Source organism: Hordeum vulgare, chromosome 4H (assembly GCF_904849725.1).
Source record: "Hordeum vulgare subsp. vulgare chromosome 4H, MorexV3_pseudomolecules_assembly, whole genome shotgun sequence".
Taxonomy (NCBI): Eukaryota; Viridiplantae; Streptophyta; class Magnoliopsida; order Poales; family Poaceae; genus Hordeum; species Hordeum vulgare.
The window spans coordinates 456,205,392-456,227,682 of NC_058521.1; positions in this window are offsets into that span (position 1 = coordinate 456,205,392).

The window sequence follows — 22,291 nt, forward strand, 5'->3', positions numbered from 1 at the left end:
TGCAGGCGGACGAGCTCTGGCGCGTCGTGGAGACGGGGCAGGGCACAGACCGTGAAGACTGGCGTGCCATGATCGCTCTGCTCAAGGGAGTGCCGCCGGAGCTCATGCGCATCCTGGGCGGCAAGCCCACGGCCAAGCAGGCGTGGGACACCCTGAAGACGTTGTGCGTCGGGGTCGAGCGCGTCCGCGAAGCCAAGGCGCAAACGTGCCGTTCGGAGTACGAGTCGCTCCGGTACAAGGACGACGAGGGGATCGAGTCGTATGTGATGCGGCTAAGGACGATCATCGACGACCTGAATGCTCTCGGCGATCCGGTCGATGAGCACAAGGTGGTCCTGAAGGTTCTGCGGACGGTTCTGCGGCCGTATCGGGAGATGGCCGTGGCGATCGAGTCACTCGTCGACACCAAGCAACTTTCTCTCGAAGAATTACGCGAGCGACTCCTTGTCTTCAAGGAGCGCGAACGCGAGGAGAACCCCCCGACGCCAAGCGCGCAGCTGCTGTACACCATCGACCAGTGGCGGGCGCACGAGAAGCTGCTGGACCAAGGCGGCGCGTCCTCAGGCTCTGGAGCGGGGCGCGGGCGCGGAAACGGCAAGCCGAAGAACATCCAAGGGGGAGGCGGCCGTGGCCAGAGCGGTGGCCGCGGCAACGGCGGCCCAGCGACGCCCAGACGAAAGGGCAACTGCCGCTACTGCGGCATCCCTGGTCACTGGGCGAAAGAGTGCCGCAAGAAGGAAAGGGACCAACGCGAGCAATAGGAGCCGCAGGAGAACGTCGCCCAGGTCGAGGTCGAGCAGCCCGACCTGCTCCTCGCCACCTGCGCGGTGGTGAGCGGGACGAGCGCGGACAACGACGCACGCGGGCAAGACACGGACATCTTCCTCAACGAGGCGCGCATGGTGCCAGTCGCCACCAACGACGACCGCTGGTACTTGGACACTGGTGCTAGCAATCACATGACGGGTCGCCGTAACATGCTCTCGCAGGTGGACGAGTCCGTGCGCGGTACGGTCCGCTTCGGCGATGGCTCTGTTGTGCAAATATGCGGGCGCGGCGTGGTCATGTTCACCTGCAAAAACGGCGAGCACCGTGCCCTCAGCGACGTCTACTACATTCCCCAACTGCGAACGAGCATCGTGAGCCTGGGGCAGCTCGATGGGCATGGATGCAAATCCGTGATCGAGGACGGCGTGCTTTGTCTTTATGATAGGCGGCACGTGCTCTTGGCACGGGTGCAGCGGACGAGCAACCGGCTCTACGCCGTGGCCCTGAACTTGGCTGCGCCCGTGTTCCTCCTGGCGCGCGGCGGCGACGAAGCGTGGCGCTGGCATGGGCATTTCGGTCATCTTTACTTTCGGGCACTGCACGACCTTGGCGCGAAGGGGATGTTGCGGGGCATGCCGGCGATCCGGCACGTCGAACAGTTCTGCAGGGCTGCACGATCGGAAAGATGCACCGCACGCCATTCCCGCGCGCGTCAGCTTACCGCGTGGACCAGGGGCTCGAGCTTATCCATGGTGACCTCTGCGGGCCCATCACGCCGGCGACCACGTTCGGTAACAAGTACTTCCTGCTCATTGTTGATGATCACAGTAGATACATGTGTTTGGAAGTGCTCAGGAGCAAGGACGAGGCGTTCAATCTCTTCAAAAAGATTAAGGCAGCTGCGAAGACAAAGAGTGGCTCCAAGCTCAGGGCTTTCCGCAACGATCACGACGGTGAGTTCAACTCGAACGAGTTCACCGCGTACTGCGAGGAGCTCGGGATCCTAAGGAACACGATGACCCCGTACTCTCCACAACAGAACGGAGTCGTCGAGCGCCACAACCAGTCGGTGGTGGATATGGCGCGCAGCCTCATGAAATGCATGGGCGTGCCGAGCACATTCTGGGGTGAGGCAGTGCGCACGGCGGTGCACATCCTCAACCGCTCCCCGACGAGGAGCCTGCAAGGGGTGACTCCATATGAGGCGTGGCGCAAGAAGAAGCCGGCGGTGGACTACTTCCGCACCTTCGGCTGCGTCGCGCATGTCAAGCTCGTCGGCCCCAGCGTGACCAAGCTGGCGGACAGGTAGCGCCCGGGCATATTTCTGGGATACGAGGTGGGCACCAAGGGATATCGTGTGTACAACCCGGTCGGCAAGCGCCTGTACATCACGCGCGATGTGCGTTTTGAAGAGGAGCGGCGCTGGGACTGGAGCAAGGACGATGGCGACTCTGAGCGCGCCCACGAGTTCACGGTCGTGTACGTTGACGCGGGCGTGTCCGTGACTACGACCTACTCCGTGTCGCCGGACTTGGCGACGCGGCCAAGCGCACCTACAACACCCACTGCGCCAAGCTCACCACTTGTACCAAGCTCGCCGCGGACACCCGTGTCCACCGGATCCGACGTGAACTCACCGAGTGCGTCGAGCACGCAGTCTTCGGAAGGTTCAAGCTCGTCCACTCCGGCGATTCCCTATGACTCAGATGACGGGTGGGTGACTCCGCCCACCGGCGAGGATTTCGATGCCGAGGGGGTTCCCGTCCGCTTCAAATCAATGGAGTATGTCATCGATCATGCGCCGGCGTGCACTCTGGAGTACAACGGGTTCTGTCTCTGTGCAGCAGAGGAGCCCGCGTCAGTTCAGGAGGCCTTGGAAGAACCTGCTTGGCGCAGTGCAATGGAGGCGGAGATGGAGTCGATCCGCTCCAATTACACCTGGGTCCCGGCCACGCTGCCCGCTGGCCACCGCGCCATTGGTCCGAAGTGGGTGTTTAAGGTCAAGCGCGATCCAGATGGCAAAATCATTAAGCACAAGGCTCGGCTGGTTGCGAAAGGATACGCACAGCGACAGGGAGTGGATTTTGATGAGGTCTTCGCGCCCGTCGTTCGTCTGGAGACGGTGCGGCTACTGCTGGCCGTGGCGGCTCACCGGAGCTGGGGTGTGCATCACATGGATGTCCGCTCCGCGTTCTTGAACGGAGATCTCCAGGAAGAAGGGTACGTCCACTAGCCTGCAGGTTTTTTCGACAGCAACAATGCACACTGCATGCTCAAGCTGCAGAAGGCTCTGTATGGTCTTCGTCAAGCGCCGCGAGCATGGAATGCAAAGCTGGACGCCACACTTCATTCACTTGGCCTTAAGCGATGCCAGCTCGATCATGCATTATACATGTGTGAAGACAAAGATGGTTTTCTGCTGGTTGGCGTGTATGTGGATGATCTGATAATCACGGGCACAGAGGCAGAAGTCATTGATCACTTCAAGAAGCAGATGCAAGAATTTTTGCAGATGACAGATCTCGGTCTCCTCAGCTATTACCTCGGGATTGAGGTGAAGCAGGAGGACGATGGGATCACGGTGTGCATCAAAGATTCTGGAGGATGCAGGTATGGGTGAGTGCAATTCTTGCAGCACGCCCATGGAGAATCGCCTGAAACTGAAGAAAAACAGTGGGCCGGTTCAGGATGCAACCGAGTATCGCAGTCTGATTGGAAGCTTGAGATATCTGGTGAACACCAAACCTGACATCGCGTATGCGGTGGGGATTGTCAGCAGATTCATGGAATCACCAGGCAAGGAGCACTGGGCTGCGGTGAGGCAGATTCTGCGGTACATCAAAGGCACTCTTGGCTACGGATGCATCTTCAGAAAAGGAGAAAAGAAGTGTTGATAGGTTTCAGCGACAGTGACCATGCTGGTGATCTCAGTGATCGCAAGAGTACCACAGGAGTTGTTTTCTTCCTTGGATCGGGTGTAATTACTTGGTCTTCCTAGAAACAGAGGATTGTGGCACTGTCGTCGTGCGAGGCAGAATACATAGCAGGAACAACTGCGGCTACACAGGGTGTGTGGTTGAGCAGGTTGCTTGCAGAGATGCTCGACGAAGAGGTTCAGAAAGTGAAGCTGAAGATTGACAACAAATCGGCTATTGAGCTCAGCAAGAACCCAGTCCATCATGAGAGGAGCAAACACATTGATCTCAGGTATCATTATATACGGGAGTGTGTTGAGCTAGGCAGGGTAGATGTTGAGCACGTAAGAACAGGTGATCAAGTCGCGGATATTCTCACCAAGTCACTGGGCAGAACGCAGTTTAGTGAGCTGCGACACAGGCTCGGGATGGCACAGGTGCAGCAGATTAAGGGGTGATTTGTTGGATAATCAGCTGCACTCTTGCTATCTTCAGTTAGTTCAGTTTACATTTATCTGAATAATACTGTCCGTCAGCGTGTGCATATACGCGTAAGAGTTCAGTTTCAGTTAATATTCGGTTAGGTAGTTAGCTAGTCTTCATCTCGCCGTAGGGATCGCCATGGGATGGCATGGATCACACATTCCTCGCCGCGAGCAAGTAGGGCTCATGCATGTTCGGGCGTCGTGGGATGGCACGACCCATAAGCTCGGCGAGCACGACCATTTCCTAGCTGTTTTTCAGGAACTCCAAGGGGGTTCAGATAAATAAGAACAGAAACAGAAACAGAAAAGCTGCAGATAGTTACGCAGCGCAAAACTCAGTCTTCTACCTCTAGTTCTCTCTTTCACTCTACATCGTGTTTGGCCGGTGATCTGCAACAACATGTCCTACAAAAAACTGAACAAAGGCAGCTCTAGTTTAATTATCTCGCGTGGAGTTTGTTGCCATGGCCAACTAGACAACGCGGCCGTTGCCGACAAGACCTTTGTAGTTCTTTTCTATGGCTTACTTCGCTTGTGACGAAGCATATGGACGGGTAGCAAGCGCTGGCACATCGAAGACGACGCCTCGTCATCACGCACGTCCGCCGCCGGCGAGGGGTCATGGATATTATCGGTCGCTATCAAGGAAATAATGGATGGGAATTGGGAAGACCGGGGGATAACAGAGGCATTGGTGCCTTGAGATTGAAATATACACGCGTCACGAATTGGAATGGGTATTATCTGGTGGAGCATACGACCTGCGTCGTACAACGTGCACATGTGCTTCAGCCTGGCCAACTCATACCGATCTATGGCAACAAGCTGATGTTGTGTCACCACGGTTCTTCCGTCTTCATCTTTGTTTGGCAGCGAATCTTTGTAGATGAAGTTCATGGGTAGCTCAAAGATGGATGGATCCATGTCGTTGACCTTGATTATTTCCATGTCCTTCTCCCTCATCGGGCCACTTTAACACGGGAGACCTCGCTGCGAACAAGCACCGGTGGGAAAGGAAGGAGAGGCCACCCACGTCAAAGGTGAGTCCGTGCCTTTCCTGTTCGTGAGCATGCAGTCAAGATGGATGGGCAGATCCGGCCGCGAAACAAGTGCGACTGGGTGGATCTTTGTGTCTTCCGTGTGATCAAAGCCGATGATGATGAGGACACACCTAATGGTTGCATCTTTTCCTTAGTATTGAGAACTTTTAGAGAATGAATAAATTATTTAATGGTCTTTTAAATATCAGAGGATAACTTATTATTATTGGTATAAGGATTTCTATAAGAATTGCCATAACCACTAGAAGGATTACCGAGATATGGCGTGGCATTGAAATTACCCCTATAGACATTGTTGTTGAAATTATTTCACGAGATAAAATTCACATCAATGGCATTATCATTTTGCTCCATCAAAGTAAACAAGGGCATGTCATTAGGATCAACATGAACATTTTTATTAGCAACCAAATTCATAAGAGCATCTACTTTTCCCCTCAAAGTAGAGATTTCCTCAATAGAATATACCTTTTTACCAGTTGGAGCTCTTTTGGTATGCCATTGAGAATAGTTGGCCATGATGTTGTCCAAATGTTTGCTGGCCTCTCCTAAGGTCATCTACATGAAGGTACCACTGTGGTAGAATCTAGGATATTTCTCGATACAAAGTTTAGTTCCGCATTGAAATTTTGTATAATCATCCACAAGTTAAACCATGTGTAGGGTAATTTCTAATCATTAATTTCATCCTCTCCCAAGCTTGTGCAATATGTTCATGATTTTGCTGTTTAAATTCATTATTTTATTTCTAAGGGATATGATCTTCCTAGGAGGAAAATACTTGGCACTAGAAACATCTTTACACTTATCCCATGTTCCAATACTATTACGTGGTAAAGATGAAAACCAGTCCTTATCTTTATCTTTTAGCAAAAAAGTAAATAACTTTTATTTCATAATATCCTTATCCATATCCTTTTTCTTTTGCATATCACATAGTTCTACAAAGGTATTAAGATGAGTAGTGGGATCCTCAGTAGGACTTCCCAAAAATTATTCTTTCCTGACAAGATTCAGCAATGCAACACTAATATCAAAAGCATCCACACTAGTGGTGGGTGGTATAGGAGTACAAAAAAAATCATTATTATTAGTATTTGAGAAGTCACACAACTTAGTAGTATCTTGAGATATGGTGACCAAGCAAGCAAAGGTGTAACAAGCAAAGGTAAATATTTTTGTATTTTTGATTTTTTGAAGCAAGAAAAATATAACAACAAATAAAAATAAGAACAAGTGAACGATAATTTGTGTGAAGTTACTTGATAGTTGGTGACGATATTCCTGGGTAATGGTGCTGGAAATCCTTCCTAATACTTGTGATCTCTGTTGGATTTTCCGTGAAAAGGAACTGGTAATCGCAGCACAATGCAAGTAAGTATTTCCCTTGATAAAGAAACCAAGGTTTATCGAACCAATAGGAATGTCAATCCTCAACCGTCTTCAGCGGCTGCATGCAAAAGAGCAAACAACATGCACCCAACGCGGGGAAGAGTGTTGTCAATCCCTTTGATCTTGGTATTTGCAAGCAAATGAGGTGTGTAGATAGTTCTGACTTGCAAAATAAAATAAAATACGAATAATAACAACGAGGAAATTATAAGTTTTCTGAATATATAAGTGAATCGACCCGGGGGCCATATTGTTCTCTAGTGGCGTCTCTCATGAAAGCAACATATGGTGGGCAAACAAATTATAGTTGGGCAATTAATAGAATATCAGATAGTTATGTGGTTTTCACGGCAATAATTATGTGTATATAGGCATCATGTCCATAAGCAAATAGGCCGACTCCTGCCTACACCTACTACTAGTACTCCACCCATCGATCGCTATCCAGTATGCATCTAGAGTATTAAGTAAAACAGAGTAATGCCTTGAGAACGATGGCATGATGTAGACAAAGTAAACTCAACCAATATGAATAAACCCCACCGGTTTACCCTTCGTGGCAGCAACACAAAGACACAACATGTCCACTTCTGTCACCGAGATATAGAAACTCGCCAGGTTCAACCCACTACAATGCACCCCTCGCACAAAATAAATACAAAACTACTTGGCCAAATCAATTGAATAGATCAGAGAGAATTATGAAGCTATGATCATCATGCAAACAAGAACCATAAAACTAAGAGAAGACTCAAATATTATTCAGGAATAATGTGGACATAAACCCAGGTTTCATCGGATCCCAACAAACACACCATACAAAAGAATTACATCGGATAGATCAAAGCGAAGATGCAATGATCATTGTATTGAAGATAAAGAGAGGGAGATAGCCATCTAGATACTGACTACAGACCCGTAGGTCTGTGGTGAACTACTCACACATCATCATGAGGGTAGCAAGGTTGATGAAGAGGCCTCCGTGATCGATCCCCCCTCCGACAGAGTACCGAACGGAGCTCCAGATGGGCTCACCGTGGAACAGAAACTTACAGCGGCGTAAAAGGTGTTTTGCGGTGATATTTAGGGTTTCTAAAATATTTGTGAATTTATAGGTCATAGAATGGAGCAAGGGGGGGCATAGGGGAGTGACAAGCCATCAGGGCACGACCACCCCCCTAGCCACATCGTGTTGGCTTATGGGCCCCCTCGTGCGCTTCACGTCTCCTCCGAAGCTTCGACGTCTTCTTTTGGTCCTGAAAAAATTTCATAAAAAAGTTTCGTGCCAATTGGACTTCGTTTGGTGCTGAAAACCTACAAAACAAAAAACACGCATAAAACAACAAGTGGCCGTGGGCATTAGGTTAATAGGTTAGTGTTCAAAAATAGTATAAATTGGTGAATTATGACCCAAAAAGTATCCTAGGATGATAATATAATAGCTAGGAACAATAAAAAGTTATAGATACATTGGAGACGTATCACCCACGGGTCTACTTAAATATATTTACTAAAACTCAATTTACCTTGCTACAATTGATTTACTTTTATATTTGTCCTATCTATCTATCAGTATTTAATCTTGCAAGTAATGAGTTTAAGGGGCTTGACAACCCTCTTCCTTGAGCTGGGTGCAACTATTTGGTTTTGTGTGTAGGTGTTGTTGAAGGGGGTTTGCGTGATTCTCCTATTGGTTCGATAACCTTGGTTATCACTGAGGGAAATACTTATCTCTATTGTGTTACATCTCCTCTCCTCTTCGGGAAAAACCCAACGCAGTTTACAAGTAACAGGCATACTCGAGGTAAGTGGAGATGGATGAGATTGATCATGTAATCAAGTCAATTTGTTAGGGCTTGAACGCTAGTATCTACTATGTTTTGAGACTAATGTTTTCATGACTTTGCTATGATTAATGCTTTTCACGAGGGCCCGAGTGCAATAATTTTAGATCTGAACCTATTATGTTTTCATGAATATAAGTGTGTTTTCGATCTTATATTGCAAGTTGTATGCACCTATTGTGTGTTATGATATGTAGACCCTAAGGTGAGAATGACTAGGACCCCCCCTGATTATGACCGTAGTATGAGGACTTCATGTATTCGTTATGTGTTAATTCTTTATTCATGTTCTGTATTAAAAGGAGCCTTAGTTACCTTTAGACTTCCATTAGGACCCCGCTGCCAAGGGTGGGTTGGACAAAATATGTTATGCAAGTTCTTATTATAAGCACATCTAACTATTTATAGAATATATGCCTACATATGATTGATGAATTGGAACTATTCATGTGTCACTCTAGGTGGTGACTGTTATATGATTGATTTGATCCAAATTTGCATCGATACTCCATGCCTATGCTTTTCTCATATTGTGTCTGCTAAGTTATTATCGGCGCTACTATTCTTCCAACAACTACAAAGCGTCTATTGCTAATATTACTGTTACTACTTCTACTATTACTACTGCTATCAAAACTATCAAACTACTATGCTATATCAAACTAATCCTCTAGGTGTGGTTGAATTGACAACTCAACTACTAATGCTTATAAATATTCATTGGTTCCCCTTGTGTCGGATCAATAAATTTCGATAGAATACTTCCCTCAAAGACTGTTGTGATCCCCTATACTTGGGAGTCATCAGGGGCGCCATCAGCACTTGTGGGGCCCATTTGGATCCGTGCGACCTAATTCATGACCTGTATATCCTCAAATATTCCACAACCCCCAAAGGAAGACCCGAAACAATTTTATCGATGCTGCAAGCCTCTATTCTTCCTTGATACCATGTGGATGCCTTTTCCTATACTCTAACCGCGGGGGAAACAATTTGGGAGGCAATCTTCATCGACCTTGCTACCTCCGTGATGATGTGTGAGTATTTTCTTGAGGACCTATGGGTCAATAGCAGTAGCTAGATGGATTTGTCCCCCTTTTTTGACCTTTAATACAATTATCTCTTCAAATATCTATACGATGCAATTCTCGTGGTGTTTTTGTTGGGATCCGATGAATTGTGGGTTTGTGATCAGATTAGTCATTGAAACTATTTGAGTCTTTTGAGATCTGTTTATGTGTGATTTTGTAGCTATGTTTGCTTTCCAATCTAATTCTTCTTTGGCCAATTAGAGGAGTAGATTGGGGGAGCGGTGCATAGTAGAGGGTTCAGTCTTGTGGTGCCCTTAGTTTGACAGGAGGAGCGACAAAGCACGTATTGTATTGTTGCTAGTAAGGATAAAATGACGAGGTTAAAAAATATTGCTCGGTCTACTTGCTCTACGATATGACACCGTGCTTAAAGCATTACTCTGTTGTTCATGAACTTAATACTTTGAGATGCATGTTAGATACTGGTCTTGGGTTGGAGTAATAGTATTAGTGTTGGGTAACGTAGCATAAATTCAAAATTTTCCTACGCATATTCAGATCATCCTATGGAGAGACCAGCAACGAGAGAGGGGTAAGAGCATCTTCATACCTTTGAAGATTGGTAAGAGGAAGCGTTACTAGAACGCGGTTGATGGAGTCGTACTCGCAGCGATTCGGATCGCGGTGTGGTTCCGATCTAGTGCCGAACTACGGCACCTCCGTGTTCAACACACGTGCAGCCCGGTGACGTCTCCCGCACCTTGATCCAGCAAGGAGGAGGGAGAGGTTGGGGAAGAACTCCAGCAGCACGACGGTGTGGTGTCGATGGAGAGACGAGGTCTCCCAGCAGGGCTTCGCCAAGCACCGGCAGAGAGGAGGAGGAAGAAGGGCAGGGCTGCGCCGAGGGAGAGGCAAAAGTCTGATCTCCAATGGCCAAAAGTGCCCACTATATATAGGGGGAGGGAGGGGCTGCGTGTTGGAATTATGCCCTAGAGGCAATAATAAATGTATAGTTATTATTATAATTCCTGTATCAAGATAATGGTTTATTATCCATGCTATAATTGTATTGAATGAAGACTCATTTACATGTGTGGATACATAGACAAAACACCGTCCCTAGCATGCCTCTAGTTGGCTAGCCAGTTGATCGATGATAGTCAGTGTCTTCTGATTATGAACAAGGTGTTGTTGCTTGATAACTGGATCACGTCATTGGGAGAATCACGTGATGGACTAGACCCAAACTAATAGACGTAGCATGTTGATCGTGTCATTTTGTTGCTACTGTTTTCTGCGTGTCAAGTATTTATTCCTATGACCATGAGATCATATAACTCACTGACACCGGAGGAATGCTTTGTGTGTATCAAACGTCGCAACGTAACTGGGTGACTATAAAGATGCTCTACAGGTATCTCCGAAGGTGTTAGTTGAGTTAGTATGGATCAAGACTGGGATTTGTCACTCCGTGTGACGGAGAGGTATCTCGGGGCCCACTCGGTAATACAACATCACACACAAGCCTTGCAAGAAATGTAACTTAGTGTAAGTTGCGGGATCTTGTGTTACGGAACGAGTAAAGAGACTTGCCGGTAAACGAGATTGAAATAGGTATGCGGATACTGACGATCGAATCTCGGGCAAGTAACATACCGAAGGACAAAGGGAATGACATACGGGATTATACGAATCCTTGGCACTGAGGTTCAAACGATAAGATCTTCATATAATATGTAGGATCCAATATGGGCATCCAGGTCCCGCTATTGGATATTGACCGAGTAGTCTCTCGGGTCATGTCTACATAGTTCTCGAACCCGCAGGGTCTGCACACTTAAGGTTCGACGTTGTTTTATGCGTATTTGAGTTATATGGTTGGTTACCGAATGTTGTTCGGAGTCCCGGATGAGATCACGGACGTCACGAGGGTTTCTGGAATGGTCCGAAAACGATGATATATAGGATGACCTCATTTGATTACCGGAAGGTTTTCGGAGTTACCGGGAATGTACCGGGAATGACGAATGGGTTCCGGGAGTTCACCGGGGGGGGGGGGGGGGCAACCCACCCCGGGGAAGCCCATAGGCTTTGGGGAGACACACCAGCCCTTAGTGGGCTGGTGGGACAGCCCCAAGGGGGCCTATGCGCCAAGAGAAAGAAATCAAAGGAAAAGAAAAAAAGAGGGAAGAAGTGGGAAGGGAGGGGGACTCCTCCCACCAAACCAAGTCCAACTCGGTTTGGGGGGGGAGTCCTCCCCCCCTTGGCTCGGCCGACCCCTTGGGAGTCCCTTGGACCCCAAGGCAAGGTCCCCCTCCCTCCTCCTATATATATGCGGCTTTTAGGGAAGATTTGAGACGACTTTCTCACGGCTGCCCGACCACATACCTCCATAGTTTTTCCTCTAGATCGCGTTTCTGCGGAGCTCGGGCGGAGCCCTGCTGAGACAAGATCATCACCAACCTCCGGAGCGCTGTCACGCTGCTGGAGAACTCTTCTACCTCTCCGTCTCTCTTGCTGGATCAAGAAGGCCGAGATCATCGTCGAGCTGTACGTGTGCTGAACGCGGAGGTGCCGTCCGTTCGGTACTAGATCGTGGGACTGATCGCGGGATTGTTCGCGGGGCGGATCGAGGGAGGTGAGGACGTTCCACTACATCAACCGCGTTCTCTAACGCTTCTGCTGTACGATCTACAAGGGTACGTAGATCACTCATCCCCTCTCGTAGATGGACATCACCATGATAGGTCTTCGTGCGCGTAGGAAAATTTTTGTTTCCCATGCGACGTTCCCCAACAGTGGTATCAGAGCTAGGTTCATGCGTAGATGTCTTCTCGAGTAGAACACAAAAGGTTTTGTGGGCGGTGATGTGCGTTTTTCTGCCCTCCTTAGTCTTTTCTTGATTCCGCGGTATTGTTGGATTGAAGCGGCTTGGACCGACATTACTCGTACGCTTACGAGAGACTGGTTTCATCGTTACGAGTAACCCCCTTTGCTCAAAGATGACTGGCAAGTGTCGGTTTCTCCAACTTTAGTTGAATCGGATTTGACCGAGGAGGTCCTTGGATGAGGTTAAATAGCAACTCATATATCTCCGTTGTGGTGTTTGCGTAAGTAAGATGCGATCCTACTAGATACCCTTGGTCACCACGTAAAACTTGCAACAACAAAATTAGAGGACGTCTAACTTGTTTTTGCAGGGTATGATTGTGATGTGATATGGCCAACTATGTGATGTGATATATTGGATGTATGAGATGATCATGTTGTAATAGAAATATCGACTTGCACGTCGATGGTACGGCAACCGGCAGGAGCCATAGGGTTGTCTTTATACTAACATATGTGCTTGCAGATGCGTTTACTATTTTGCTAGGATGTATCCACAGTAGTAATAGCATAAGTAGCACGACAACCACGATGGCAACACGTTGATGGATGATCATGGTGTGGCGCCGGTGACAAGAAGATCGTGCCGGTGCTTTGGTGATGGAGATCAAGAAGCACGTGATGATGGCCATATCATGTCACTTATGAATTGCATGTGATGTTAATCCTTTTATGCACCTTATTTTGCTTAGAACGACGGTAGCATTATGAGGTGATCTCTCACTAAAATTTCAAGACGAAATTGTGTTCTCCCCGACTGTGCACCGTTGCTACAGTTCGTCGTTTCGAGACACCACGTGATGATCGGGTGTGATAGACTCAACATTCACATACAACGGGTGCAAAACAGTTGCGCACGCGGAACACTCGGGTTAAGCTTGACGAGCCTAGCATGTGCAGACATGGCCTCGGAACACATGAGACCGAAAGGTCGATCATGAATCATATAGTTGATATGATTAGCATAGGGATGCTTACCACTGAAACTATACTCAACTCACGTGATGATCGGACTTGGGATAGTGTAAGTGGATCATGAACCACTCAAATGACTAGAGAGATGTACTTTTTGAGTGGGAGTTTAGCATATAATTTGATTAAGTTGAACTCTAATTATCTTGAACATAGTCTAAGTCCACTTTGAATATATTTGTGTTGTAGATCATGGCTCACGCAAGTGTCATCCTGAATTTTAATACGTTCCTAGAGAAAGCTAAGTTGAAAGATGATGGAAGCAACTTTGTAGACTGGGCTCGTAATCTTAAGCTAATCTTACAAGCTGGAAAGAAGGATTATGTCCTTAATGCTGCGCTAGGAGATGAACCACCCGCTACGGCTGATCAGGATGCTAAGAACGCTTGGTTAGCACGTAAGGAGGACTACTCAATAGTTCAATGTGCAGTCTTGTATGGCTTGGAACCGGGACTTCAACGTCTCTTTGAGCGTCATGGAGCATTTGAGATGTTCCAGGAGTTGAAGTTTATCTTTCAGAAGAACGCCCGGATCGAGAGGTATGAGACCTCCGATAAATTCTATGCTTGCAAGATGGAGGAAAACTCGTCTGTCAGTGAACATGTGCTCAAAATGTCTGGGTACTCAAACCGTCTAGCTGAACTGGGCATTGAACTCCCGCAAGAAGCTATCACTGACAGAATCCTTCAATCACTGCCGCCAAGCTATAAAGGTTTTGTGTTGAACTACAACATGCAAGGGATGAACAAGTCTCCCGGCGAGTTGTTTGCGATGCTGAAAGTCGCAGATTCTGAACTCCGTAAAGAGAATCAAGTATCGATGGTGAGCAAGACCACTAGTTTCAAGAGAAATGGCAAAGGCAAGAAGGGCAATTCGAAGAAGAGCGGCAAGCCTGTTGCCAATCCGCCGAAGAAACCCAAGGCTGGACCTAAGCCTGAAACAGAGTGCTTCTATTGCAAGGGTATGGGTCACTGGAAGCGCAATTGCCCCAAGTATTTGGCAGATAAGAAGGCGGGCAAAGAAAAATCAGGTATATTTGATATACATGTTATTGATGTGTACTTAACCGGCTCTCGTAGTAGTGCCTGGGTATTCGATACCGGTTCTGTTGCTCACATTTGCAACTCGAAGCAGGAACTGCGGAATAGACGAAGGCTGGCGAAAGACGAAGTGACGATGCGCGTAGGAAACGGTTCCAAGGTTGATGCAATCGCCGTCGGCACAGTGTCACTTCAACTACCATCGGGATTAGTGATGAACTTAAATCATTGTTATTTAGTGCCTGCGTTGAGCATGAACATTATATCTGGATCTTGTTTATTGCGAGACGGTTACTCTTTTAAGTCTGAGAATAATGGTTGTTCTATTTCTATGAGTAACATCTTTTATGGTCATGCACCAAATGTGAGAGGATTGTTCATATTGAATCTTGATAGCGATACGCATATACATAACATTGAGACCAAAAGAGTTAGAGTAAACAATGATAGCGCCATATTTTTGTGGCACTGCCGCTTGGGTCATATTGGTGTAAAGCGCATGAAGAAACTCCATGCTGATGGACTTTTGGAGTCACTTGACTTTGATTCACTTGACACGTGCGAACCATGCCTCATGGGCAAGATGACTAAGACTCCGTTCTCCGGAACAATGGAGCGTGCAAGTGACTTGTTGGAAATCATACATACCGATGTGTGTGGTCCAATGAGCATGGAGGCACGCGGCGGATATCGTTATTTTCTCACCTTCACTGACGATTTAAGTAGATATGGTTATGTCTACTTGATGAAGCACAAGTCTGAAACATTTGAAAAGTTCAAGCAATTTCAGAGTGAAGTGGAAAATCATCGTAACAAAAAGATCAAGTTCCTACGGTCTGATCGTGGGGGTGAATATCTGAGTTTCGAGTTTGGTACTCACTTAAGACAATGTGGAATTGTTTCGCAGTTAACACCGCCTGGAACACCACAGCGTAATGGTGTGTCCGAACGTCGTAATCGTACTTTGTTAGAGATGGTGCGATCTATGATGTCTCTTACTGATTTGCCATTATCATTTTGGGGTTATGCATTAGAAATAGCTACATTCACTTTAAATAGGGCACCATCGAAATCCGTTGAGACGACACCATACGAACTGTGGTATGGCAAAAGGCCAAAGTTGTCGTTTCTTAAAGTTTGGGGATGTGATGCTTATGTCAAAAAGCTTCAGCCTGAAAAGCTGGAACCCAAAGCCGAAAAGTGCGTCTTCATAGGTTACCCAAAAGAGACAGTTGGGTACACCTTCTATCTCAAATCCGAGGGCAAAGTGTTTGTTGCTAAGAACGGAACTTTTCTCGAGAAGGAGTTTCTCTCGAGAGAATTGAGTGGGAGGAAGATAGAACTTGACGAGGTTGTCGAACCTCTCATCCCTCTGAATGGTGGCGCAGGGCAAGGGGAAACCTCTGTCGTTGCGACGCCGGTTGAGGAGGAAGTTAATGATGATGATCATGAAACTCCAGTTCAAGTTTCTGTTGAACCACGCAGATCGACGAGATCACGCGCTGCTCCAGAGTGGTACGGTAATCCCGTCTTGTCAATCATGTTGTTAGACAACAATGAACCTGCAAATTATGAAGAAGCAATGGTGGGCCCAGATTCCAACAGATGGCTAGAAGCCATGAAATCCGAGATAGGATCCATGTATGAGAACAAAGTGTGGACTTTGGAGATACTACCTGAGGGCCGCAAGGCTATTCAGAACAAATGGATCTTTAAGAAGAAGACGGACGCTGACGGTAATGTGACCGTTTATAAAGCTCGACTTGTGGCAAAGGGTTTTTCACAAGTTCCAGGAGTGGACTACGATGAGACCTTCTCACCCGTAGCGATGCTTAAGTCCGTCAGAATCATGTTAGCAATGGCTGCATTTTTCGATTATGAAATCTGGCAGATGGATGTCAAAACGGCGTTCCTTAACGGTTTCCTTAAGGAAGAGTTGTATATGATGCAACCCGAAGGTTTTGTCGATCCTAAAAATGCTGACAAGGTGTGCAAGCTCCAGCGATCCATTTATGGACTAGTGCAAGCATCTCGGAGTTGGAACAAACGCTTTGATGAGGTGATCAAAGCATTTGGGTTTATACAAGTGGTTGGAGAATCTTGTATTTACAAGAAAGTGAGTGGGAGCTCTGTGGCGTTTCTAATATTATATGTGGATGACATATTACTGATTGGAAACAACGTAGAGCTTTTGGAGAGCATAAAAGGTTACTTGAATAAAAGTTTCTCTATGAAGGACCTAGGAGAAGCTGCTTACATTCTAGGCATTAAGATCTATAGGGATAGATCAAAACGCCTGATAGGACTTTCACAAAGCACATACCTTGATAAAGTTTTGAAGAGGTTCAAAATGGAACAGTCCAAGAAAGGGTTCTTGCCAGTGTTACAAGGTACGAGATTGAGTAAGACTCAGTGCCCAGCAACTGATGAAGATAGAGAGCATATGCGCTCCGTCCCCTATGCTTCAGCCATAGGCTCTATCATGTATGCAATGCTGTGCACTAGACCGGATGTTAGCCTGGCCATAAGTATGGCAGGTAGGTTCCAGAGTAATCCAGGAGTGGATCACTGGACGGCGGTCAAGAATATCCTGAAGTACCTGAAAAGGACTAAGGAGATGTTTCTCGTGTATGGAGGTGACGAAGAGCTCGCCGTAAAAGGTTACATCGATGCAAGCTTTGACACATATCCGGACGACTCTAAGTCGCAAACCGGATACGTATTTATTCTTAATGGGGGTGCAGTAAGCTGGTGCAGTTCCAAGCAAAGCGTTGTAGCAGATCCTACATGTGAAGCGGAGTACATGGCTGCCTCGGAGGCGGCTAAGGAGGGTGTCTGGATGAAGCAGTTCATGACGGATCTTGGAGTGGTGCCAAGTGCACTGGATCCAATAACCTTGTTCTGTGACAACACTGGTGCCATTGCCTTAGCAAAGGAACCAAGGTTTCACAAGAAGACCAGACACATCAAACGACGCTACAACCTCATCCGCGACTACGTCGAGGAGGAGGACGTAAATATATGCAAAGTGCACACGGATCTGAATGTAGCAGACCCGCTGACTAAACCTCTTCCACGGCCAAAACATGATCGACACCAGAACTGTATGGGTGTTAGATTTATTACAATGTAATTCACATGGTGATGTGAGGGCTAGATTATTGACTCTAGTGCAAGTGGGAGACTGTTGGAATTATGCCCTAGAGGCAATAATAAATGTATAGTTATTATTATAATTCCTGTATCAAGATAATGGTTTATTATCCATGCTATAATTGTATTGAATGAAGACTCATTTACATGTGTGGATACATAGATAAAACACCGTCCCTAGCATGCCTCTAGTTGGCTAGCCAGTTGATCGATGATAGTCAGTGTCTTCTGATTATGAACAAGGTGTTGTTGCTTGATAACTGGATCACGTCATTGGGAGAATCACGTGATGGACTAGACCCAAACTAATAGACGTAGCATGTTGATCGTGTCATTTTGTTGCTACTGTTTTCTGCGTGTCAAGTATTTATTCCTATGACCATGAGATCATATAACTCACTGACACCGGAGGAATGCTTTGTGTGTATCAAACGTCGCAACGTAACTGGGTGACTATAAAGATGCTCTACAGGTATCTCTGAAGGTGTTAGTTGAGTTAGTATGGATCAAGACTGGGATTTGTCACTCCGTGTGACGGAGAGGTATCTCGGGGCCCACTCGGTAATACAACATCACACACAAGACTTGCAAGCAATGTAACTTAGTGTAAGTTGCGGGATCTTGTGTTACGGAACGAGTAAAGAGACTTGCCGGTAAACGAGATTGAAATAGGTATGCGGATACTGACGATCGAATCTCGGGCAAGTAACATACAGAAGGACAAAGGGAATGACATACGGGATTATACGAATCCTTGGCACTGAGGTTCAAACGATAAGATCTTCGTAGAATATGTAGGATCCAATATGGGCATCCAGGTCCCGCTATTGGATATTGACCGAGTAGTCTCTCGGGTCATGTCTACATAGTTCTCGAACCCGCAGGGTCTGCACACTTAAGGTTCGGCGTTGTTTTATGCGTATTTGAGTTATATGGTTGGTTACCGAATGTTGTTCGGAGTCCCGGATGAGATCACGGACGTCACGAGGGTTTCCGGAATGGTCCGGAAGTGAAGATTGATATATAGGATGACCTCATTTTATTACCGGAAGGTTTTCGGAGTTACCGGGAATGTACCGGGAATGACGAATGGGTTCCGGGAGTTCACCGGGGGGGGGGGGGACCCACCCCGGGGAAGCCCATAGGCTTTGGGGAGACACACCAGCCCTTAGTGGGCTGGTGGGACAGCCCCAAGGGGGCCTATGCGCCAAGAGAAAGAAATCAAAGGAAAAGAAAAAAAAAGAGGGAAGAAGTGGGAAGGGAGGGGGACTCCTCCCACCAAACCAAGTCCAACTCGGTCTGGGGGGGGAGTCCTCCCCCCCTTGGCTCGGCCGACCCCTTGGGAGTCCCTTGGACCCCAAGGCAAGGTCCCCCTCCCTCCTCCTATATATATGGGTCTTTTAGGGCAGATTTGAGACGACTTTCTCACGGCTGCCCGACCACATACCTCCATAGTTTTTCCTCTAGATCGCGTTTCTGCGGAGCTCGGGCGGAGCCCTGCTGAGACAAGATCATCACCAACCTCCGGAGCGCCGTCACGCTGCCGGAGAACTCTTCTACCTCTCCGTCTCTCTTGCTGGATCAAGAAGGCCGAGATCATCGTCGAGCTGTACGTGTGCTGAACGCGGAGGTGCCGTCCGTTCGGTACTAGATCGTGGGACTGATTGCGGGATTGTTCGCGGGGCGGATCGAGGGACGTGAGGACGTTCCACTACATCAACCGCGTTCTCTAACGCTTCTGCTGTACGATCTACAAGGGTACGTAGATCACTCATCCCCTCTCGTAGATGGACATCACCATGATAGGTCTTCGTGCGCGTAGGATAATTTTTGTTTCCCATGCGACGTTCCCCAACACTGCGCCCCCTTGAGGGTTTCCCTCTCCTGGGGGGGGGGACAGCCCTAGATGGGGCTGGTGCGGCGGCCAAGGGGGGAAGGAGGGGTGTGGCGCACCCCTGGTGGGCCTTAGGCCCACCTGGCTTAGGGTTTGCCCCCCTTCCCTCTCCCCTGCGCATTGGGTTGAGTGGGGAGGTGCACCAGCCCACCTAGGGGCTGGTTCCCTCCCCCACTTGGCCCACCTTACCTCCCGGGGTCGTTGCCCCCCTTTGGTGGACCCCCAGGGCCACCTCCGGTGGTCCCGGCTGTCCCGGTACGTTATCGGTGATGCCCGAAACACTTCCGGTGTCCGAAACCATCCGTACTATATATCAATCTTTACCTCCGGACCATTCCGGAGCTCCTCGTGACGTCCGGAATCTCATCCGAGACTCCGAACAACTTTCGGTAACCTCGTATAACAATTCCTTATGACCCTAGCGTCACCGAACCTTAAGTGTGTAGACCCTACGGGTTCGGGAGACAGGCAGACATGACCGAGACACCTCTCTGGCCAATAACCATCGACGGGGTCTGGATACCCATGGTGGCTCCCACTTGCTCCACGATGATCTCGTCAGATGAACCACGATGTCAAGGATTCAATCAATCCCGTATAGGATTCCCTTTGTCTGTCGGTATAGAACTTGCCCGAGATTCGATCGTCGGTATACCTATACCTTGTTCAATCTCATTACCGGTAAGTCTCTTTACTCGTTCCGTAGCACGTCATCGTGTGACTAACTCCTTAGTCACATTGAGCTCATGATGATGTTCTACCGAGTGGGCCCAGAGATACCTCTCCGTCACACGGAGTGACAAATCCCGATCTCGATTCGTACCAACCCAACAGACACTTTCGGAGGTACCCGTAGTGCACCTTTATAGTCACCCAGTTACGTTGTGACGTTTGATACACCCAAAGCACTCCTATGGTATCCGGGAGTTGCACAATCTCACGGTCGAAGGAAAAGATACTTGACATTAGAAAAGCTTTAGCATACGAACAATACGATCTAGTGCTATGCTTAGGATTGGGTCTTGTCCATCACATCATTCTCCCAATGATGTGATCCCGTTATTAATGACATCTAATGCCCATGATCAGGAAACCATGATCATCTATTGACTAATGAGCTAGCCAACTAGAGGCTTGCTAGGGACACATTGTGATCTATTTATTCACACATGTATTACTGTTTCCTGTTAATACAATTATAGCATGAACAATAGACGATTATCATGAACAAGGAAGTATGATAATAACCATTTTATTATTTCCTCTAGGGCATATTTCCAACAATTAGATGCAGTTGGATTAAAGATCTACTTGTCACGGATGTAATCCCTATATATGAATCATGCCAGGAAGAACATAATCGTAACTAGGCGCTATTCTGTCAATTTCTCAATACTAATGTGTTTACCCATCGATGCTATGATTATGAAAGAGATGCCTCTAGTGAACATATGGCCCGTGGGTCCATTGTCCATTATTACTGAAAACCTACATTAGGTCTTTGTTTTTATTTTATTTTATTTATATACGTATCAATATTAGATTTAATCCTTGCAATTGGCGAGGACAAGAGTTTTGACAACCCTATTTCCTTTGTTAGGTGCAAGCATTTGCTTCTTTGTGTGTGCATGTAAGTTGTTTGTGTGTTGTCTCCTTCTGGTTCGATAATCTATGCTTCTTAATTGAGGATAATACTATCTCCTACTATTCTACTTCATTCTTCCTCTTTAGCGAAGCCCAACAACTCTACAGAGAGTAGTAGTCATCTCATTGAATTCCAACCACACATTGCATGGGGCGATCTTGAAACAAAAAACACACGTAACATTAATGGTAATAGGAAAAAAGGGAAAACAAACATATATATACATATATATCTACTTCTGAAGAAACATAATACCACTGGAAGTAGATGCCCAACAAATCGACAATTACAAGGATGGTGGGACACCATGACTTACATGGTTGACATGGCGGGGGTGTCCCGATACTACAAAAAAACATATCAATTTAGACGCTACTAAAAAGTCTACAATATATATAATTGCTTTGTACACTAATAAATCAAATACTACTACATATAATTGGATTTAACACTACTAACAACACAAAGTACTAGCATCCGATTGACACTAAAACATATTCGGCATATAAGTCAAATTGTACTATGATAATCGGATTGAATAGTACTAAATCAATACAAAAGACTAGTATCTGATTCTACACTAAAACATATTCAACAATAAAACAATCAATCAAAATCTATTGAGTGTAATCAAATTCTACACTACTAAATCAACACAAAAAACTAGCATCTGATTCTATACTAAGACATATTCAACACTAAAAAAATATATCGTAAGTTCTGAATCGTTTCTACATTAACAGAAAAACTCTAGTAAATATAATAGGATTCTACACTACTAATCTCATACACAAATAAATGAAATTCACAGCTTCCATGGTGTTCGAGAGGAGGGGAAAGGGAGTGGATTAATATGCGCGAGGGGAGGGGATCTTACCTACTAACCTAGTGGTGACGGCCGCTGCGCTGATCCGATGGCAATGATTAGCGAGGTCCAGAAGTGGTGGTGGTTGTGTTGGTGGACAAGGGAAGTGAAAAAGATGGATGAATTAGAGTGACTTAGGTTTTTTTTGACCAGGCCGGAGAGGTAGGTAGAAATGGACTAGTGTTAGCATAGACCTAATAGGCCACGCCATAACAAAGTGTATCCAAGAGAAAAAAACTTAGCAAATATCTATGGCATGATAAAAAATACAGCGCCATTTCTATTGTCATAGTGATGGCGTACCACATATGCCAACGCCACAACTATTTCAAAAAAC